Source organism: Henckelia pumila, chromosome 3 (assembly GCF_033568475.1).
Source record: "Henckelia pumila isolate YLH828 chromosome 3, ASM3356847v2, whole genome shotgun sequence".
Classification (NCBI taxonomy): Eukaryota; Viridiplantae; Streptophyta; class Magnoliopsida; order Lamiales; family Gesneriaceae; genus Henckelia; species Henckelia pumila.
The window spans coordinates 195,995,895-196,001,894 of record NC_133122.1 but is presented as its reverse complement, the minus strand read 5'-3'; positions in this window follow the sequence as shown (position 1 = coordinate 196,001,894).

The window sequence follows — 6,000 nt, the reverse complement described above, 5'->3', positions numbered from 1 at the left end:
ATTGATAATATCTTGATAATATATGATAATCAATAATACACAATATTTCCTTATCAAGATAATACTCAATCTAGGCAAATATCTATCTCAATATTTTCGATAATAGCACATAAATATTTAGCCTATCATATCAAATCATATCTTGATAATAAATCATAAATCTTTTCAATTCGATATCAAGATATAATTAAGTTAAATATCTATCCTAAATATATTATCGAGATCATAGAATATTTAACCATATCATATCAAATCTTTTGTCCACGCTTAAGAAAAGATTTTCAAGGAATTAATATTCCTTTCAGATGCGTAACGTGCGTTACATCTATACTGAGGATATATCACATGTTTTTTTTGGTACGAAAACTACGTTAAAAAATCATGTAAAGGAACAACCTTATAGCTTCTGTTGTGTTATTTTCGAGAAGGTTTTTTTAGTTAAGTTATATGAGAGATGTCTGGAAGATTTGTATTGATACTACAATCTTAGATGGCAGCCCACTTATGGAATGCGAGTGTGAATGTGATAGTGAAATAATACTCTCTCGATTTCTTCTGTATAATTGGCATGTAGGAATTAGGATAGTGATCATGAATGTGTCAGTATTGTTTGATATAGGCATATGTTTTCTAGGTTGTTATAAAGCTCATATGGTCGAAACATTAATAATCAAGGAAGGGATATTGATAGGAGCTTATTTGGGGAGACACATTATTGAGTCGGATGCTCTTTTTTATTAGAGCTATATCACGTCCACTTCCACGTCCTTTTGTTACAGATGCAATTAGTTAGTACACATACAATTGTAATTCAAATATTTCTAAATTGTATAATATCTATGAATGTGTCAGTATTGTTTGATATAGGCATATGTTTTCTAGGTTGTTATAAAGCTCATATGGTCGAAACATTAATAATCAAGGAAGGGATATTGATAGGAGCTTATTTGGGGAGACACATTATTGAGTCGGATGCTCTTTTTTATTAGAGCTATATCACGTCCACTTCCACGTCCTTTTGTTACAGATGCAATTAGTTAGTACACATACAATTGTAATTCAAATATTTCTAAATTGTATAATATCTGGAATGTTACTGTAGAGCAAAATTTTTTATTTGTTGAAATTAAGAAATAGAAAATGGATGCAAAGTGAATTTGAGAAATTAAATAAAGATTTGTGGATGCGATATCTAAATAATTCCTTGATTTTCCTCTTCAATGATAATTTCTTGATGAATTTGAATTTCTTGAGTATTTGATCTTCTTGGAAGACGATTTGATGTCTTGATAAAGTTAATTTGATGGGTTAATACCTTGATATCGAATTAAACTTCAAAATTTGGGAAAAACACGATTAACTCCTTGAATCGCGCTTTGAAATTTGTTATCTTGAATTTGATGAAGAACACAATCTTTTTGAATTTGATTTATTTGATGAAGAACACAAACTTTTTGAATTTGATAAAAAACACGATCTTCTTGAATTTGATGAAGAACACGATCTTCTTGAATTTGATTTATTTGATGAAGAACACACACTTCTTGAATTTGATGAAAAACACGATCTTCTTGAATTTGAATGAATTTAAATATATTTGAAAAAAAACACAATTAATCCCTTGAATCACGCCTTGATCTTCTCGAATTTGATGATTTGAAAAAGAACACCATGAATTGCGCCTTGAACTTCTTGAATATGACTTGAGAGAAAAACTCTTGAATTTTTCTACTCCTTTGCTTCAGTCTTCTATGTTGTGTCTTTCTTCTTGATCATCTGCCCCTATTTATTGTTGAAGGATGCAGATTCCTATCATTTCCATTTGATGAGATGTCACAATTTGATTGACTCCTTTTGATTTATTTGGTGATTATCTTCCATTAATCACAAGATTTAATTTTAAATACTAAAAATATTAGTATTTGATTCAAGATTTGATAATACTAAAAATACTATTATTTCATTCTATTTATTGCAAGATGCAATCTTGATTTTCTCACAAAATATATCAAAATATCAATTAATTAACCATTTTTTTTGTAGGAATTTAATTACCCAATAAATAGTTAATTATTTTTTTATTGATATTTAGAGGGTGTTTGACTAAACTTATTAAAAAGAGCTTATAAGCTCCTAGAGCTTAAAAGCTGTTTTACGAGCTTATAAGCTATTTAAACTTATTTTAAAAATAAGCTGTTAAAGTGTTTGGATAAACTTATTTTATATAACTTAAAGATGTTGATGTGTTTGGTATTATAAGATCTTTTTATCGTCGAAATTACCCAAAAAAAGGTATAATTATATGAAAATAATGTTTCGAGTTATACATATATGAAAATAGTTTTAGAATAAACATATATTAAAAAATAAAATTTTTATAATATTCTATTTTAGAAAAATTTATGTGATTTGGAATTTTTTTAAAAATAATATTTAATATTTAATGGGTGGAGGATATGATGGAGATTTATTAAAATATTTAAGGATATTTTAGAAAGATAAAATGTTAAAATAAGATCTTTTTGAAAAAGTACATCCCCCTTACTTTTTAAAAACAACTTATAAGCTGTAGCTGTTTTTTTTAAAAAAATTTGCCAAACAAAAATTTAGAGCTTAAAAGCTCTAAAACAGTTTATAAGCTCTAAAACAGCTTATAAGCTGTTTGAAAGAGCTTTTAAGCTCTGCCAAATACCTTTTTAATATTATTTTGTATTTTCCATAATTTTAGGGTCAATAAATTTAAGTGTCTACAAATGCCTCCTCGAGATTTATTTGCAAATTTTTTTTTAAGTGAATAAGTCACGATAATTTACTTGCCGAAATTTGATCTCTGAGATTGCACAAATACTCATTCCAAAATTCCAAATTTCTTCCACGTGGATTTTTTACAAAGCAAGAGAAATATGAAAATTTTCTATTTCCCTTTCATGCATTCATTCATCATTGAATGGAAATTTTTTTTCCCTCTTTTTATGCACACTTCTTCAACTATAAAAAAGGGCAAAGACTGGTTTTTTCTTCATCAAAACACAAGTACGTGAATTCTCTTTCTTTTCTTTTCTTATTTTTTCGGTGCTTTCCCATTAAAAAAACGTGTCATCCACTACATGCCTTTTCCTTCTCTCTTCCTTTGGCCTGCTACACAAACACACCACAACATTTATATTTCTTTTTTTTCATTTTTTTTCTTATTTTATTATATAAAATTACATTATATACATACTTTATATGTATATATATTAAAAAAAAATTGGTTAACTTAAATAAACATATTTTGATTTGTAAATATTTTTTTTTAAAAAAATGGTTATATATTTCTTATTAATACGGTAATTGTTTCTCAAAAGGTCAAATTTTTAATTTTAATTTTTGACTGAATTACCAAGTAAAAAAATTATTAAGATAAAAATTAAAAATTTAACATGTAAAAAATTAAACTGATTAAATAAATTTATTTGTGATAAATTATATTTATAAAAATTGATTCACTTAAATAAACATATTTTGATTTGTAAATATTTGTTTTAAAAAATGATTATGTATGTGTTATTAATACGTTAATTTTTTCTCAAAAAATGGAATTTTTATTTTTATTTTTTGACTGAATTACCATCTAAAAAATTATAAAGATAAAAATTAAAAATTTAACAGATAAAAAATTAAACTGATTAAATAAATTTATTGGTGATCAATTATATTTATAAAAAAGTGGTTAATTTAAACATATTTTGATTAAAATTTTTGATTTAAAATTAATATTAGATAGAAATTTCTCAACCCAAACTCGAGCTGAATTGGAATCATCTCAAATGTGAACTCGAATCTGACTAACCCGATCAATTCGATTTGAATTTTTTAACAAAATAATTAAATAACAATTTACAACACACAATATTAATAGTAATATTAAATAAAAAATTTAGATTTATATTTTTCTCAAAAAAAGTTTTTTTTTCTAAAAAAAGATTTCAAAAAAAAAAAGATTCAGTAGTGGGGTCTCAAACAATCGAGCATCTCCAATCCCGATAAGTGTCACAATTCACACTGCCAGTAATGGGATATCAATAAAATAAAAAATATATATAAAGGTATTTCAAACAATCGAGCATCTCCAATCCCGATAATTGTCACAATTCACACTGCCAGTAGTCGGGTATCAATAAAATAAGGTATATATAAAAAGGTATTATTTTTTGTTTGTTTTGGAAGATAGGTAGGTATATACAAAGGTAATCAGAATAGATCCCAGAGGAATCTATACTAAAGTTGGTCCCACTACTCGTGTTGATAAATCTTGATTGTTGATCAAATGGGTGGTCTCGAACCAGCAAAACCATTAGTTTGGAACCACCGCCACCAAATTTAATTTGTAGTGAATATATATAAGTAATTACTAATATAAATTATTATTATTAAGATTTTTTCCCATATTATAATAAGGGCAATTTGCTCAAAAATCCCCAAATGCAAACATGTTTTGCTTTGGGGTCCCTAATCATAAAATGTGGTACAAAACAATACAAGATGTGGTACAAAACCATACAAGATGTGGTACAAATTAACAAAAAATATGGTACAAAAAAATGGCTAGGGAGTGCAGAGCAAAACATGTTTGCATTGGAGATTTTTGAGCAATTTGCACTTATAATAATAATATTGGTATTATTATTTATTTTGAAAAAAAATCAAATAATGAATTTTAAAGATACGTGTATAATATATTTTAATATGATCACAATTACAAAATTGACATAACACTAATAAAAGTAACGCAGTAGATATTCTAACATATTATTGATTAAATAATAATTATTAATAATAACATTATTATTATAATTTTATAAACATAAATAGTAATAATGTTATAGAAAAAAGATTTATATATTTAATAATACTAGTAAAATGCATGTGCGATGCACGTGGTGTCACTTTATCTATATAATATATGTTTATTATTTTTATAATAATTATATTTAGTTATATTTTCATGGCTTCATGATAAAAGTCATATTTGAATTATTAATTATGAAAATTAACTAAAATAATACAATAATCATTAACAAGTTTTCAAATGTACGTCTTATTATTGATATTTGAAAATATAACGATTCAAACTAAAATTAATGATAAATAAATAACTTAATCATTAAATTACTAAACTATTATATTAAAAAATTACTAAACTATTAAGTTATTTATTATTTTAACTCTTTAATTATATTTTTTAAATATATTTTTTTATTATAAATTATTAAAATATAAATAAGGATACATTTTTCAACAAATAAATCATATAAAAATAACGGAAAAAATACAATTCTGATATTTTTTATTTGTATTTATGTTTCATTTTTTGTTCTATTAATGATGAATTTGTATTTTCAGTCTTATAACTCCTATTTTTTTGTTTTTGGTCATGTTACGGTATATTTTCATTTGTAGTCATGTAGCTTATATATTGTTTTTTTTTTTGGTCAATTAACTTGTATGTTATTTTCATTTTGATTTTTTTTTTACCATAGTCCATCATGTTTATCAGTCATAAAAAAAGATATAAAATTAAAATAAATACAAATTAAAAGATAACAAATAATAATAATAACCAAATAAAATTATAAATTCAAATATTCACTTAAAATAACATTTTATCCTAATATCATAAAATTTATTTATAATTGGTTCAATAGTTATCATAATCATCATAAGAAATGTTCGTACCATGATTTATTTTATTTTATTGTCTTGGAATCATGCCTAATTTCAAATCTATTAAAGGACACCAATTTCAATACACGCTATCTTAAAATTTAAGACAATTATTATTGATATAAATCACTTATAATAATTGAATTGAATTAAATTATTATTCAATTAATTAGATAATACTCCCTCCATCGTAATTATATAGGTCACATTTTTTATCCCAAAATATATAGGCATATATCATATTTAATAATATTTTTTTACACTTCTTTACTAATATACCTTTATTAACTAAAC